Here is an 18976-nt window from a genome sequence, read left to right as displayed (position 1 = left end):
TGGAAAGGATTCAGCGATCTAATATCTTCAAAACACAATAGAATGTATAGTTAAATATATCACAATTTCTGTTTCCATATTGATTGCTGCAATTTTCCCGACATAAACTCAAATCATTTATATATTAAATTTTTTTGGACACAGACATTAATCATTTATATATTAATCATATATATATATATATATTTTTTTTGTCAACATTAATCATTTATTAATTTATCAACCCACATCAATTTAAGTTTACCAACCTGCTGATGTCAAACATTGAATACAATTTTTTAAAATTTGAGTAATATATCGTCATTAAAAAAAATCAAATCACAACATTTACAAGAAAAATCAACATATTTATCAGTCATATATTCATCTAGATATGATGTGATAATTCAAAGTAATTTGTATATTAAATCAAAAAAATATGATAGGAGAATCATAATTTAAAATCTTAACAAAACCTTCCAAATGTATAATAATTAGAAACAAATAATATGGTATAGTATTAAATCTTGTGCACATATAAATTTATCCATGTATTTAACAAAAACTTTCATAAATCACATGTGTTAAACAAATAGCATTGGAATTGCCAATTTCAATTTCTATATCCATGTATTTTTTTTTGTCAAAATATAATCACACTCTTATTTATTTTAATTTTTTCTTTTCTTAAATACTTTCAAATTTTTTTTTTTTGTAATTTTTTAAACTCTAATTTGAATCTCTTTCGAGTTTTTGTCTACACAAACTAGTATGAAATTTTACAGAAAACATTTTACAACGTTTATTAACTTTTCAAACTCAAGATATGATAAAATGTTTAGCTTATATCAAGGATGTTTCGCCTTCCCATGCTGAATTTCTAAAATTTTGTATATTCAGAATTATTTTAAACAATCTATAAGGATTTGACATGTCATTCATTAACATTTTTTAAATTTCTAGAATTTTCTATATTAAAAATTTTTAGAAAAAAAAAATTTAAAATTTATGGAAATAAAAGAACTATTTACAAAGTCCCATATCAGCTAGAATTTTTTTAGACAATGGTTCAGAACCAGTATAAATAAAGATTAATATGCTTCCAACCGTGAATGAGCATGAAAGCTTGATTTATCAGACATTCAAGTTAAAAAAATTTTATTCGGTTGATCCTATTTTTTATTTGATCAAATTAAATCTTTAAAAAGTTTCAAAAAAATAATATAATATTGAAATTTTTTAAAAGTTTAAATATTATAAATATTGAAACTTTTAAAAGTTCTTAGCTTTTAAAAAGTTTTTAAATATTATAATTTTTAAATTTTAATAGTTTAAAGTATTATAAATATTGAACTTTTTAAAAGGTTCAAATATTATATTTTGAAACCTTTTAAAAGTTTAAAATATTATAAATACTGAAACTTCTAAAAGTCTTAGCTTTTAAAAGGTTTCAAAATCTTATAATCTTTAAATTTTAAAATTTCTTAGCTTATAAAAGGTTTCTAAAAAATTATAATTTATAAATTTTAAAAGTTTAAAATATTATAAATATTGAAACTTTTAAAAAGTTCAAATATTAAAAATATTTAAACTTCATAGAATGTTTTAAAATATTACAATTAATTAACTTCCATAGAAATTTTAAAATATTATATCTATACTAATAAAAAGTTAAAGCTATAAAATCCTAAAGGTGTTCATATAGGATTTAAAACAACCAATAAGAATTAGATATTTCACTAATCAACATTTTTGTAAATATAGTAGTAATTTATATTATTAAGAATTTTTAGAAAAAGAAAGTAAAATTTATAGAAATAAAAAAAATATGAACATAGGTGGTAGCGATCAATTAAATATGAAAAATAGAGAAATTCAAGATTATAAAATTATTTTGGTTTTCTGGTGGTCAAATAAATGATTTAGGATATGTGAGGTCACCAGTTTGATTCGCCTTGCCTAGAAATCGAGTTAAATTCATGATTTTTTTTATCTGATTTGATTTTATAACACAACTCATTTTTATATTTTTAAAAATTGTGTATATGAAATTTAAATTTTTACTTAATACTAATTTAAATTTTTTTATAAGATAATATTTCATTACTGTCATCAATCACATACTCCCTCCGTTTCATAATATAAGATGTTTTAAAGAAGATTTTTTGTTTCATAGTATAAGATGTTTTCAAGTTTCTATGCTATTTTTAGATTAGTTTAATATTTTTTTATTATGTAGTTTTATTTATGATTGGTTGAACTTTTTTAAAGTGGTCGTTTCTTATATTTTGAAACGGAGTGAGTATATATAATTTTTATCAAAATATATCAAATACGCGTGGGTTCAAAACCTAGTATTTATAACAATTATAAGAAAAGAGTACATACAAAAACAAGACTATAAAGCAAAAGAAGCAATGGTTATTTTTGATCTGAAAGTGAATACTAATGGAGGTATATATGTGTATAAAACGTATAGGCAGTCTAAGATTTAGGTTGTGACACAAATATTTGCTTTTATAATACGTGTGAGGGGAAATATCACTCTTTGATGCATGGTAAGCCTCTTTATCTTTGATGGATAGTGTTCGGACGTGTGGCTCAACATGTGTAGTAATAGTTTCTTTGATTCCTGGAATACATTTTGTAATTAGTGTCATAAAATATAGTATATATGAACCAATTAATATACAAAAATATACAGGCTTCAATTAATGGCAAAGAAATTTTGTTCTAAATATTTTTCCGATAAGATGATTACAACTTTAACGTTTTCCACATATGATACGGCCCATTAGGCAGATGCTCCAGACTCCGGATATGTTATTATATTTTCCAACTTCTTCGTAAGAGGAAGTCTTTGTTGAAAGAATCTCGGCTGATCCAGCTTCATCACTAACTTTATCCATAAGAATCTCGGCTGGGTTGTTTTAAATTGTCGTTTTGGTTTGGTTTGATTCAATTGAAGTCCCTAATCGATATATTTAAGAGAAAGTCGACTAAGGGTTTTGGAAGAGACTTGTTTTGTCGCCGTTGAGGGTAGAGAAGAGAGAAAAAGGAGTAAAACATTGGAGAGTGTTCTTGAGAGGTTTTGGGAAATTCTAAGCTTATGGGGTGAGATCTGTTATATAAAATACTAGTAATGGATCCGCGCTACGCGCGGTAGTTGGATTAAAGTGTATTATCAGTTTTGTTGTATATACTATTATGTTGGTATTGTATATTTATTTTATACTTTCGTTTTTTTTGTTAGATTTTGGTTCCATTGAAATCCTCTCTGTATTGATAGCAATGATTCCTTTTTTTTTTTGTTTTTCTTTTAAAAAACAATCAAATAAAGAAATTTAATACTAACAAAATTAAGAAACTCAATACAATAAAAAATTACATATGTTTAAAATCGGTTCACCAAAAGAGAAGATCGAGAACCTAAAAATGATAAGAGAAGATCTATTACAATAAATTGACCAAAAGAGTTAAAAAAATATAAACCTGGTACATGAGATTTCTATTGAACAAAGAAGGAAACTATAAGATTTGTAGAGTCAAAACCTGAAAAGGAGAAGAGAAGCAAAAGGGAAATGAGGAAATCGTAAGAGTTGGAACAGTCAAGAAACGTATTACCCTTTTTTCCTTTGGCAGTGATTGTGAAAAAACGAACTAAACCTTTTGGATCTGGCACACAAGCGTCGAAGATTAAAAACCTGATGGAAAATAATAGAATTTAAATTTTTCGACATGTTATAAAATAAGAGAAGAAGGGTTAGGTAAGTGTTGATTTTCGACCATTAGATTGCATCTAATCAACGGTAGATATGTAAAATTTGGTGACTCATAGCTTAATGAATTAGCCAATGATAATTACAGAATTGCAATGTTGTTTTTTTTTTTGAGAAGATTGTTTTATATATGTTGTTAATATTTTGGTTGTTTTGAGCTTCGCTGGCTTGTGGTTGTTTTAAATAATATTATAGTATGATGTAAGAAGTAATATATAATATATGAATTTGGAAGATGAAGCATTGAATCTGAAAACCAAAGAACCGGATTATTTAAGCTATTTTTTTGAATATTAATTGTACCATTGTTCATAAACTGTTTGCTATTTTAAATCCAACTGATTTCTCTCTTGATCCCGTATCAACGGATTTCTTTGCTTCATTCGATTAGTTATTATTTTGAGGCATTTGTTTTGGATTTTGGTGTGCTTATTATTTTTTTGGTTTTTGTATTTGATTTTGGTTGCTTATGTTGTTTTGTTTGATATTTGTAATACAGATATGTTTTGCGTTAAGTATAATTTATTTTCCTTTTTAAAAATAAAATATTAAAATAGGATTATTTGTATAACAAATTGCTCAATATGAAAATTAGTTATACTAAAGTCTAGAAAAATTCGAATGAGTTGGTATTTTGTCAAAATATGTAAATTGTTTTTTTTTTGGATAAAACTAAATTAAATTTTAATGTGGGTATATGTATAATTTGACTAATTACAGTTAGTATTGTGTCGAAACTGTTTTTATTCAAAAATGTGTAAGAATTTTATTTTTTTCTACCGTATATATGCATGTTGCTTTCTTTTTCTCCCAGGATCTTTTCAGCAACAGACCTTCATAGTGTACACGCTTTACTTTTATCCTTTTGAAAAAATTGCATTTCAGTAGAATAAACTGTTATTGAGCTGTGTTATAGTGCCGTATGTGTTATGTTTTATTAAATCTAAATTGCTATATGTATAGAATAAAATTATACATGTTTGAAATAAAATTACTTATTTTACTTTGATGGCAAGACGTTACGTTTAAAACAGGTGAAGAATGCACAAGAAAGCAGGTGAAGAAGATATCGCTTTGCCTTGTACGATCTACAAAATCATGGCGGGGATGAACAATCTTGTCCTGTGGGAATCGATTTCGGTTCATAGTGTGCCGATTACGTTAAGAACAACGTCATGGGTCAAAGCTACGCCACGGCTGTGTAGAGAGTCTCTGACGAAGCTTTGATCTTTGCCAAGACCGTGAAATTCTCCAGCAACTGTAAAGATATTTGGGTTCTTGATATCGAGGAGACCTTTTTGTCTGCATAAGATTGAGCTTTTGTTTCCGTGATCTAGATGTCGGTAGATATATGTTCAATCTTCGAAATACCATGGATTGGTGCAATATAGTTGGTGTCTTTTTCCTGTTTCCCCTTTAGCCTGCTTGTTAATGGACGAAAATATGGTTAAGGGACATGTCGAAGTTAGTGTGAATTAGTATTTTAAAACGTTACAGGATAAAACATATCACTACCTATCGGCAAACTGAGCAGTTGTTGTGAAGTCTAAATCTGAATAAAATTTGGTCCCAGAAGTAGCATTGAGGTAAAGTTCACCTGGTGAATAGCTTATCGTTAGTGGACATCCTAGTTTAAGATGCAGTAAAGGAAACAGTCTGAATTGTTGTGGGGATTTTAAATATGACATACCTCCAAATAACTTTGGGTTGAAATTAGTAGCCAACAATATGTTAGCCCCGCCTTCTTTTTCCCTCAAAACCTTCTCAAGTGAAGTTGCGTGATCGTCAAAAGCAATGAGACGAACTTTCTCCCCGCTTCCAAACAAAAAATACAAGTGTAAAAGCAATAAAAAGGGTTAATGTAAGAACTGTATTCAGCGTACACGGAAGTAGGTGTAAGTCAGAGAGGGTCAAACCTTTCAAGGGACATGACTACTAACATCCTCTCCAAGGTCTCTGTGATTCTATTTCTATATGCCATGCTTGAACATACTTGGCCCATGACATCTAATGAGGGAGCAGAGAGGGAAAGTTAAGACGCAACCATGAGGGGGGACAACTGGTTAACTTGACAAAACAACAGAAGTGATTTTTGGTCTACAAAGGAAATTGAAGACGCCCACTCTTAATATTGTCTACATTTTTTTAGGTTGACCCATCTAAAAGCAGCGAGCTCACAGACTATCGATTATGGAACTGAGCTTCAAGAGATCTAATTAATATTGGAAGCAGGAAACATTGAAAGGTTTAAAAATAAGACAGACTTGGAAGATCAGTATTGGTGTTGGCAAGAGAAATCAACTACTCATGAGTACGGAACCTGAAAAACTCTTTTGGGAAAATCCCAAAAGACTCATCAAATTTTTCAAAAACAGTAGTTGATATGAAACATATTGAAGTAAGCTTGAAACATGAGTTGCTTATGATGACTTCAAAGTCTAACATAATATATAGGCCCCCATCACGCAGCGAGTCTTCAAATTTTGCAAGGTGGGTAACATTGATCGAACCTTGGATGACACAACTCTAGAGGAAAAACACACAAATTAGATAACTATTCCTTAATCGAGGGAGTGATAAATGAAATAGTCTATTTATTTTGGCCGTGTAATATCATATGCATAGTACTGTAGTACTTAGTACGCTGAATGATAACAGATGTGTAGGCTTAGCTTAACTCCTATAAAAAGTATGAATTACTCCTTAAATTAAATTTTTGTTTGTAACGATTAAAGTAGATGATACAGTGTTTGTTTGAAAACCATTTAAATGGATAATATTAAATCACAGTACTAATCTATTACAACGCCACGACAAAATGTTTACTGATTTTCTTTTTATATCGACTATTATAGATTGATTATGTTAAATTGCTAATACGCAACCAATTTATCTGTTACACATGTTTCTGTTGCCAAATCATAGTCATCTGTTTTGAAAAGTTTATGGATTTAGCAACAAAGTAGCGACAATTTTTTCAGGTCTTTTTTATCCGCCACAATTTCTTTCTAAGTTTTTATCATTGACATGGACAATTTATAGTCTTATCATTGGTTATATATACAACATTTGTGTGTGTGTGTAATATATATCTATAAAGCATAAAAATAACTTTTGGAATTGCAGTTTCTTAACCAATCCATTATTTAAAAAAAAAATCTAGATCCACACTTTGTACGTTGTTTTCCAGTTAATTTATTTTGTTATCATTGTATTCCATATCGGTATTGTGTTATTGTGAAGTGTGAATCGTTGCCACTTGCCAAAACCGTAGCCATAAAGTGACAATATTGTTTCAACTATACTCGATTAGTGAACTTCCCGACTATGACGCAACGATCCCTTTCATTTATTGGACGTTTGACTAATTTAACTGTTTGACTTGGACGTTTGAGTCAAACATAAAAGTAAGCCAAAACCGAGTTTTGAGGAAGATCGCATATGGCTAAGGCTAACTTATGGATCTATACCTCCTCCATATAAGCCCACTTCTAATAAGTTCGGCTTCTTTTTGTTAGCAATATATTTTAGTTTTGCCAACTCCAAATTTTACTAATTATTCATTATACAAGTTCGACTTTAATTTTTAAAAAAATCTGAATTGATAAACAATTTGTTATTATATCTTATTGCTTATGTTCTTCAGAGGCTGCATCAGTATTCCAGACTACATCCTTTAATCTAGATGAGAAGTTTTTGTAGAACTGCAAAAAATAATTTCAAACATAAACCAATTACTCGAGGTGTTAACCGGATCTGAACCGGATAAAGATTGAACTGAAACATTTACCTTGTGAAACTCAAGGGTATCACCGCCGGTTTTCCTAAGCTCTACCACATGCAACGATGGCGCAACTTCAAACACTTATTAAATCGATGACCAAACCAAAACAGTTAGATAAACAACAGTATTCACCAAACCGGAGTGTTGTTATCACCAAAACCTATCTTTCTTCTTACCTCTGTAGCTACGGAGAGCTGACCTTTACGACCACTTTTGTCTCCTTTCATTTTTATCTGCGATTTTATCAAACAAATGTTTTATAATGTTGGAGCTACAAAGACATAATTTGACACAGACAAAATAAAGAAGACGAACAAACAAACCTTGTAGTTGTCTTTACGACATTGAAGCCTAATGGCTTTGCTGTTTCTTCCATTTTCGACATTATCTCACTCGCAGATCGTTGAGATGTAAACCGCGTCTCTCTCTTCACAAGTTGCTGCAACACCAATAAAAGAACAGCTTTAGTTAGACTACCCCATATATGCATATGATAATATTAGACAATCGAAACAAATAGTAAGTAGAAAAAGAGTTCGTACGGCTTGCTTCTCAAACAAGTTTTCAAGACTGAACTCTCTTGAGCTAGAGATAAGTTCGAAAGCGTTCATGGATACCGGTTTCTCCTTCTTCTCTGTCACAAGACATTCCTATAGTAACAACACATGCACAGCAGAGTAGTATTAGTTGCTTTACTGTAAATGAACTACAAAGAATATTGGGAAAATGGCGCGGATGGTTTTTTTTTACCTTGGAGTTACTGAAAGCAGCATCAACATCATCTATGGTGATGTCCTCATCATCTTGATCAAATGATGGCGGCTTGTATCCTTGCTTGAACCATTCATCTTCTAGTAACTCTACAATACTTATTCTCTGCAATATAAACAGAAAAAAAGAAGTATTGTTAAGCTCTTGCACATTTTAGACCATTTGATCTTATGGTTGACACATCTCAAGTTATGCATTCATGTAAGAGGTGCTTACGGTTACAGGGCTGGGTTCGAGAATACGCTTAATGACTCTCTTGGCACCTGGAGAGAACCATGGTGGGCAGCTAAACTCAGCCTTGCATATCTGAAGTACACCAAAGATGAGATTAAGAAAGTACTGAGGAAAAGTAAGTAAGAAGAAGCAGAGGAAGAGAAAACTTACACGTTTGTATAATGTCATGAGATTAGGCTCATCAAAAGGCAAGTAACCAGCCATGAGCACATATAGAATTACACCACAAGACCAGATATCTGCTGCTGCTCCGTCATAGCCTTTGTCCGACAAAACCTGCCCGCAAGTTAAACAAATATGCCCTCGAAATTAGAGCCTATATATGATTCTATCTTTGGAGCGCATACAGAACACTTTATATGCTTTGCATCCTCCCTATAATCTGTTGGTGTAGGCGTCCGGCCTTCAGATTAGCGAATGAAAGAACATTAGAATCCATAATAGATAATAGAAATTTCAGATATTGGAGGAATTGTAAAAAGAATGAAATTGGAGAAGATGGCGTTATATAGGAATTGAAATACCAGAAATTGAATGACAAGTAGTGGGACTACTATTGATAGAGAAAACATTAAAGGAATGATTAAGCGGAACACAAAATTGAATGAGAAGTAGTGGGACTACTATTGAAAGAGAAAGCATTGAAGGACAGATTAGGCGGTTTCAGAGGTAAACCAAACGATAACGATAGAAGGGAGGAAACATGAAGACGGGGAGGTTGAGGTCGCACAGCAGAAGACGGTGGAGAAGACATTCGTGCAGAAAGGGTTTATTTGGAGAACAAAGCAAACGGATAATGATATTTGGGCCCTGAGAGAAAATATGAACTGGGCTTGGAAACACAGAAGAAGGAAATAATCGAGAACGAAAATGGGCTAACTCGATTTGTTAAGGCCTTATTACACACATTGGTATGCTGAGGTGGCAGCACAAGGAATGAGCAAAGTCTACTTTATATATATAGATTATTCTCATGAAATTAATGGAAAAACAACAAAACTACTTAGATTACATATCTATATTCCTGTGAAATTAATGAAACAGTAACATATACGAAGATAAGAAATATGTATCAGCCACAAACATCGAATTAATATTCAGAAATCGTTTGTTATGAAACTACCATAAATCTTTCATTATCAGTAGCTTTTCTGCAACTATAACCATTAGGATTAAACATTAGTATCATTACTTTTTCAAAGAAATAAGATTTAGGGTTTTTTAAAACAATACCTGAATTTAATTAAATTCAAACTTGTAGATCTACAATTACGATCATCTACGGATTCACCTGAAACAAAAAATTTTTATATTAGCTTACAAAACTATAAATAAAATTATAGAGGATCATACGACATACATATTTTAAAAGGTAAAGAAACAATACATAAAGATCTAGGATTGTTTGATCTTGCTTTCCAAACAACCACTACAAAAAGAAGGAATGCACAATTAGAATCCAATGAATCAAATAAGAACCAAAATTATATTACAAATATAAAATATTTTTAGTATAAAACACCCATGGTCCATGACCAATAAACCTAAAATACAATCAAACAATACAAAATCAGTAAAACATATTGTGTTCAACAATTTTTTTTATTTTAAGCTACAAACAATATTGGTTTATAGTCAAGGTTGGTTCATAAAAAGTAAATTACCTGTTGGAAAAAAAAAGTAAATTACCTACTAAATCATGCAAATAAAAATAATCAAATCTCTAGCTTTAATTTACGAAATCTATAATTATTGTTTGCGTTTGTTGTCTTTGTTCTTTTGCTTGTAGAAAAAAAAAAACTATCGAATAAGAATATGATCATATTTAACCTTAAAAATAAAATTAAATAACAAACCAGGAGAAAAAACCAAAAAAACAAATAAACATAATTACTAATAATATTTCACCGATTTGATTTAATTGCTTGCTTTATCAACTCATTTGTTCAATCTTGTTTTTGATATAAAAAACACTATATATATATATATATATATATATTATCAAAGATAGTTATGAACATCATATTATTACATATCATATTGCGATGTGCATATCCATAATCAGCTTAAACAAGAGAGATGGCATGAATGTTAATATATGTTAGATAATGTATATTAGTTTGAATCTTAACTTATACTATAATATTTTATATATGTATGAGTTTTAACATTTTAATATGGTAACAATTAACACACTTTTTTATAATGATTTTGTAGAGCAGGTGTTTATTAGTATATTTTTGTTTTTATTTTTTTTGAGATATTTGTTTTCTATTAATTAATGTCTCTGAATGTTTTTTTATATTAGTAATCATGTATTTTACCTTCATCACGATTAATCCTAGCAACACCTTTCTTGTTGCGCTACCTTGAGATAATTATCGCCTCAAAAGTAGCATTGCGACTCCTTTTCTATTAAAGATATAAAAAAAACTTGGCCTACATCGTGTTTCACTTACCTGCAAAGATAACGATATTAACAACTCTGAGCATTTTCTTAAGAAACGTTCGTAAGTACTTATTTGTTTTTTTTTTTCTCTCAGACACGGTTATCAAGACACTCTCCGCAATCAAGCTACCCGGCGCCGGTGAGGCTTTCGGCCGCCAGCGTCGGGACAAAATCGATCAATCTCTCCCCCAGTTTTTCTCTGCTTTCTCTAGTGTAGCTCTGTTTAAATTTTTTCCCCAATTTGTTATCTTTTTTAACCCTTCCCAAACCCTAACAAAACCTATCTCTAATCACACCAGCGAAAACCGTCTGTGTCCGCCGATCTGCTACTCACTGGAGAGAACCTCTCCTCAAAGCTCGGACACCAACCGTACTCTCTCCTCACCGTGGTTATTTCAAGCGGAACTAGGATTCTCCCCAGTGGACCTAGGTTCCATCGCCGACCCAAACCAAGGTCACCGGCTGTTCCCGCCGATCTTTCAATCACCGGAGTTGCGCTTTGCAGCACAAAACCCTCAATTAGTCTCGGGAAGCCGCCACATCTATGTTTCATCTTGGCAATCGGGTTCAAAGTTAGGATTTTCCCCAGTGGACCTAACTACCAATGGCGACTTTTACCACGGATACCACACGATGCCGCTGCTCTCTCACTCACCGGAGAAGTCTCCTGCACCGCAGACCTCGCTGCAGCTCTCGGACGGCGACCTTCCTCGATATCCTGTGCGGCGCTTCCTGCTGAAACTAGGGTTATCCCTAGTGGACCTAGTTTTCAGCTTAGGCCCATTAAGCCAAAAAAGCCCTGAGGTCATCAAATCTTCTCAAACGGACATCAATAGCATCTCTCAGCCCAACTCCTCACCGCATATGAATCGCCATTGTCTTGAACTGATATGTTTCCCGATAACTGATGGTCGAAGACTCCATCGGCGAAAGGTAACACCAGCTCTGCTTTGGCTACTCATACATCCTATACAGAACCTGGCTTTAGATGTTTTTAGGGGCTTGTGGTTTGAGGAAAATTCAATATGGTTCCCTAGTTCATGTATCTCGATCTGTTCTAGCACTAGTGATAAACTTGGCTCTGATTTTATGCTCATTGACGAGTATCACTTAAGCTGGTCACCTGATGATTTAAAGCATCCTTTTCGTCCCACTCCTACCACTCGGATCCAAGACCATCTAATGTTTAGTGCGAATCATCGATATGATCCAATCCTTATGCTTTGTTTGGTAAAGCAACATTGTCCTGACTACAAAACCATAGTCTACCAACCGTTCGCTAAGAACACCTTTTCAACGTCATTAAGTCTAGATTTGACTATGACAAGTTTGTCTATCTTTGAGCTACTCATAGAAGACTTCTCAACAAACCTTGATCTCACATGGGGCAACCTGCTATCTAGCTTTTGCTCTAAAGCCTCTTGGACTCTTTGTTGATCTATTTTATCTTACTTTGTTTGGTATTGGGGAATGCCTCTTTTGTTGTATGGTTTAAACTTTGGATTCTTGAATCCTTTTCCTTGTATTTCGTTTAGAAATGAATGAAATCAAGTGTTTAACAAAAAAAATAAAAAAACAACTCTGAGCATTTTCTTAGGAAATTTCATGTCATGCTCCCAATACAGATTTACAGGTATTGACGTATTGTCATGTTGGAAACTTAATTATGTAAGAAAAATATGTATATATCTATCTATTAAGGAGGTCCAAATCCATTCTCCGTCCATTTATTATTTCTTTTGTACTCAAAAGTACGTTATCTCTATGACCATTTTTTCGTAGGAAAATATCTCCTAATCTCAGTATGTAGGATATGTGTTTTTAACCCCAACTGTCTTCAAAATATTGTGACCAAAAATCTTTTGTCGTTGCAACGAAACATTAATATATCCATTCAACAACTTCATCATATGTATATGTGCTTTAAGCCAAATTGGTTTGTATGCGTACGTTTTGGAAAAAATATATGTATATAAAGAACTGCAGCAAGCGCTTCGTACTCATATATAATGTATTAGTGTACATATACGAATACGATAACATATGTGTAGTGATGTGTCATGGACATAATCGAATATTGGCTTTGTTAATTTATATTGCAAACTTTAAGTTTCCACATAACATAAGCATGACTTAAGTATTTGGCCTATATATTGACATTTTTCGTTTGCGTTTTAATTTGTGTCCGAAACTTAAAATTTGGAATACCTTCTTTTAATGAGGTCAAAAAAAAAAAGAGGTCAAAAAAAAAAAGGAATACCTTCTTTTAACCATAATGAATTTGCTATCTGCCCATAAAAGTACTACTCTTTTGGATTATTCAAAAATAATACTAATAAAGTTTGATTTTATCTCCTTAAATGACAATCTTGTGAAAGTCATATTCAAATTAAAACAATCAAACATTTAATTATATGATTCATTATTTTTAGCTGTACCCATTCAACTTTTTTAAAATAGCTGAATATATTACACATATGTAAAATATATTATTTGAAAAAAGAAAATATAGATATTTTCCATTCATGTTAATGATTTTCCAGAAAAATGTGCCAAAAAAAAATAATGAATAAATCTTACGATACATTGAATTGTAAGAAAAAAAATCTGGGATTTTTAATGACTAAAACTTTCTACGGTGAAAATTCATCTAAGGCATCATCCTAATTTTTTTTTAAATAGAAGGTTTTTCTTTACTCTCTACCATATTCTCATACCCAAGAAAAAAAAAACCAATTTTACAATTGATATTTTTCAACCATTTCTCATTTGTAGTTTTCCTTTTCTTTTTTTTTGTCTCCAGCTCCTTATTTTGTAATTTAAATCTATTTTCTCGGCCTGTTAAGGTACTTACTCATTCAATTTGTTGTTTCACTATTTTATTGTTTTATATACAGCTTATGTTGATGATTATATATGCATTTTAATATTCTGGTTAAGCTGTGAATTTTTTTTTGTTTATTTACTTGATTAATGTGTTGTCAGAACGAAAGATCAGAGTAGATAATTTATTTTGTTTTTATGTTATTTGTTTTAGTTCTTGTTAGTGTTAAAATTGAGATTTTACCCTTATTGCATAGAGAGATTAAAAAAAACATTAGAAATGTTGGTTGTTGTGTCTTTGTTACATACTTGATTGTTATATTACGGTTCCATTATTCTTACGAAAGCTTTGCGTTTGTAGATCGGTTAAGGAGCAGGAAGGGTGGTTGGTGTTGTGTAGGTCCATCCTCACAAGGTGCTCATTTTCTAGACTATCTAGTCTGAATTCTATTATTATCACAGGAACTTAATAGTTATGATTATATTTTTTTGTGGAATTTACAACCATTTTTAATATTTTATTAGATAAAGTCCATCATATATGCATACATTCTTAGTATTATCTTAGGAGTCGTCTCTGCCTTGGATGACACTAACATCATTCCCTTTCATTCTATTTGTATCTAGTGCAAGGTTCCCTCTTTTCATAGTTTGATCACGAGGTAAACCATTCTTGTCTGTTTCGCCATGTTCATAATATATCAACCAATCATATTGTTCTGATGGTACCATACTTCTTGCAAGAGTATCTATTGAGCCATCTTTAGTCGTCATATAATCAATGTCGAGGACCGTATGTTTGTGAAACCTGATTAAGCACATTTCGCCCCAATAATAGAATATATCACCTACTTGTACACCAGGAACTGGACCAGTTCTCTTTTTCATATTAGTTTAGACCCCTCATAAATTTGCAATTGGCTTCCGTGGTTGTAAGGATGCCTTTCAAGAGTTTTAGTTGGCATAATCTTCGTCTAACCGCGTCAAACCGCATCAAAACCGATTTCACTATCTCATAGTTTCTGCTTTCTCTCTGCTTCGGTTATCGTTGAATCGAAATTTTTAACATCTGCAACCGTTCTACGGTTGTAAGACAGAAGATCTCAATAGTAGAACGGTTGCAGATGTTAAAAATTTTGATTCAGGGATAACTGAAACAGAGAGAGAAACCGGAAACCATGAGATAGTAGAATCGGTTTTGATGCGTTTTCACGTGGTTTAACGAATATTATGCCAACTAAAACTCTCTAAAAACATCCTTACAATTGAGGACGCTAATTGCAGGTTTATGGGGCTCCAAGCTAATATGAAAAAGAGGACTGGTCCAGTTCCTAGAGTACAAGTAGGCAATATATTCTATTATTGGGGTGAAATGTTCTTAGTCAGGCTTCACAAACCTATGGTTGCCAACATTGATTATATGACAACTAAAGATGGCTCAACAGATACTCTTGCAACAAGTATGGTAACATCAGCACATTATGACAATGAAACTGAGGATCTTCAGTGGTTAATATATTCTGGACATGGCAGAATGGACAAAAATGGTTTTCCTCATAATCAAACTATGAAAAGAGAGAACCTTGCATTAGATAAAATTAAGCAGAATAAAATGAAATGACGTTAGAGTCATCCGAGGCAAAAACAACTTCTGTGATAATATTAAGAAAGTATATATATCTACCATGAACTTTGTCTAATAAAATATTAAAAATAGTAGTAATTTCCACAAGAAATATAATCATAAATTAAGTTTCTGTGATAATAATAAAGTTCAGACTAGATAGTCTAAATATGCATAATTTGTCGTGTGAAGTGCATAATAGCTAGCATGGAGGGACCTGAATAAGAGTGGTCGTGTATTTTAGAAAGAGTTTGGACCAAAACATTTATATATGCATTATGCTACAATAATGTTAGTAATTGATTTTTCTCGCTCGAGGTGACTTGCGATCATTCATATTCTTCTAACGTATTTTTTATTTAATTAAGGTTGCATTATTGGTTTGTGATTTAAATAAAATTTTAATAATTTTAAATATTATGTAGAATCTGTTATTATTCAATTAGAATTTTGTTAAATCCTTTTAAAGTTTAGTGTTACGTAGAATCTGTTGTTATTTAATATTTTATTAAATTTAGATCCTGATTGGTAATAGACTTTTAACACTTTTTTTTTCTCTTTTTTGTTTTCTCATAATTTTTTAAAGCTTCAAAATTCATGCTTTAAAACTAAATAAGTATAAATACTTAAAGCCTAGCTAAAAATAGAAGATTTAAAGGGGTCGATGATGATTCAAGCTTTAAAATTATCCATCCATCGACAACACAGCTCAATCAAACATATATATATCTTAATACCAGTGAAGAAACATGAGAATTCGGATATTTCCTATCACCTTCCCACACGTGGGCGGATGCCATTCGATAGGACGAATTCAATAATCTATATCTTAATACTATTAAAAGTGAAGTACATTTTGAAAATATCCGAAATTACTCACTTATTTATGAAATGTGCCATTGATTGAAAGACAAAAAATTCAACTCATTAAGGGTAAATTCGGATTAACAATATTCTATTTATCCATGTATCCAAACTAGTCTTGTTTAGTTCTCTGTAATCCTCACAACCAAACAAAATGATTCCTTATATGATAATATTAGTTTCAAAATTCTTAAAATCTATCTACCTAATTTAAAGTAATATATTAAATAAAAATACAATTCTCCTTTCACTAATATTTGATCTTATACTTAATTATTTTGAATTATTATATAATTTATATAGATTATAAAATTTTAGAATTTTTGTCTGCATATACTGTGATTCGATTTTTAAAAAATGGACATATATTTTTATTTTTATTTTTACAATTCATGTAACTAAACAAGTATATTTGAATTATATGTATTTGGACCTTAGTTAATTCTTGACAATCTTTGCAACAAACCACAATTATTTCATTACCTTCTATTCATATTTAAATAATTTGTTGACCAAATTTTGCAATTTTAATGATTTCCTTATTTGATATTGCGATTTTAATGTATAATTTCAAATTTCCTAAATTTTCTCTACCTAATTTTTTATTTTATCAAATTAATAATAAATTTGCATTTATTAAAGAGATAATTACGATTCATTTAACCAAACAAGATTTGATGAAGTTGTAACATCCGTGATCAGGGATTAGAGTTGGGATGTGTTGAGTAAACCAAAGGGGTGGATTTTAATTGATTTTGGTTTAATTAAATCCTGGTTTAATCTAATTAAACCAAAAACCTCTAATCTCTCTCATGAAATCACGCCTCCTCTCTTCTTTTGTGCTTTTGTCGATATTTTCATTATAGAGAGGGAGAGAAAAAGAGATAACTCTTGGTTATTGGGTGTAAAGGAGAAAGAGAAGGAGATTAAGCTTTTTCCTTAGAGTAAAGAGAGAAACAGAATTGTCAGGGTTCGGGAGAAGGAGGATCCGACTGGTCAAACCGTTTAGAAAGGTATTGATTTTGGGTAGGATTGTAGCTAAGAGATTTTCGTACACTCTCCTTTTTACATAAGTGAGTTTGAGTTAATATTCTAGGAGATATTGGCATTTTCGTGGGGCATTTCTTCTCATTCGCGGATTGAGACAGCGGGTGTTTCAGGATCGATTGCAATTTCATCTGAGATCTGATCGTGCTAAAATTTTGTGGAAAGCTTCTAGATGTATAGACTTTGCTTTTCACTGGAGTTAACAGTTCGTTTTAATTTAGTGGTTTCACTTGTCAGATTGTTCTTTTCTGTTTTTTATAGCAGTTTGTTTTCAATGTTTGTTTGTTGTTGTGATTGGTTGTAGGAGCGAGTTTGGTTGTTCTTAGATATTGGAGAGCCTCTCATTTGGTTGTAGTTATTTTCTTGAATCACTTGTTAAGTTGAGTGCGTGACCATGAGCTTATCTAAGCGATTGGGTTGTATGACTTGTTTTGTGTGTTGATCTGTAGGTGTGATGAAAGTGTTATTGGTTGTTCAGTGTAATGGTTGGTTTGTTATATTTTATTTGTAGTTGTACTCTTGATTTGCTTGTGTGTATAGCTCGTAGACCAGCGGGTATTTCTGGTAATACTCACGCATCTCATCGTGTTTGTGGTGCAGGTAGAGGCAAAGTGTGACCGTGGGATCATGACAATGAAGGGGAGAATGTTCTAGGGACTTAGTTGTTATGTTTTGGTTCATGCTAGTTTGCTAGAATTGGAATGTTGGTGTTAGAACCATGGTTTAAGTTGCTAGATTTTGGTCTATGATTCTGGTTAATTATTGGTTTATTATTATTTGTATTTTTCGCTGCTTATTTGGTGATTTGAGTTCTGCATATTTAAATAAATATTTTTGAGTTGTTTGTTTATTATTTATTATTATTATTTATGATTTATTATTATTAGTTGTTATTTATTATTTATTAATTTATTATTAAAAAAATGGTTCGGGTCGTTTCAGTTTGGTATCAGAGCTCTTACAGTTCTAGGTTTAGGTTTACTAGGCTTTGTGTTGTAGATGTTTGGGATTTGTATGCTTTGATTGATTATGTGAGTTAGTCAATTGTGTGTGGCATGGAGTCCTAGAACATCCTCTTCGAGCCTACAATGTGATTACACGGTGAGTTTATATTTTGTTTTATGTTAAGATTGCTTGTTAGCCTCTGTTCTTGGAAGTGCTGTGGTTAAAGATGTTTGAGTTGTTGGTCGTTGACGGGGACATGGTCGTGGTCATGGTCGGGCGGGTCCCGAGGTCAGCAAGTGTGTGGTCCAGAGTTCCACGAAGAGGTACGTCAGAGGGTCGCAAGCGTATCAAGAGGGACCAGAGAGGGTTAGACGGTGAGAATGCCAGGGGTGCTGGGAACCCAGGTGTGGGGTTGCAGCAGGTGGAGCCTAGGGTCGAGATGATCGCTTGGCGGATCTGTTGGCGTGCTGTTGGAGCGGTTACCGAGAGGGGTACCAATGGAGGCTCCAGTTGTGCCACATGTGGCGGGGTGCAGCCGAGGGCTGGGGATGTTTAGGACTTTCCATCTTATGTTAGGAGGATGGAGCAGTTGTAGATGATCGGTGCAAGATTCTTCTCGAGAGGTATCGAGCCTAGAGAGGTGGATAGGTGGACATATGTAGTTGGAGCAGATATTT

General features: G+C 31.9%; 1 pseudogene; it reads right to left on the bottom strand.

Moving 5' to 3' along the window:
• Positions 7311–8856, bottom strand: LOC104787866 (annotated as a pseudogene).

The sequence above is a fragment of the Camelina sativa genome, chromosome 5 (assembly GCF_000633955.1).
Source record: "Camelina sativa cultivar DH55 chromosome 5, Cs, whole genome shotgun sequence".
Classification (NCBI taxonomy): domain Eukaryota; kingdom Viridiplantae; phylum Streptophyta; class Magnoliopsida; order Brassicales; family Brassicaceae; genus Camelina; species Camelina sativa.
This window is presented reverse-complemented; position numbering and strand designations above follow the sequence as displayed.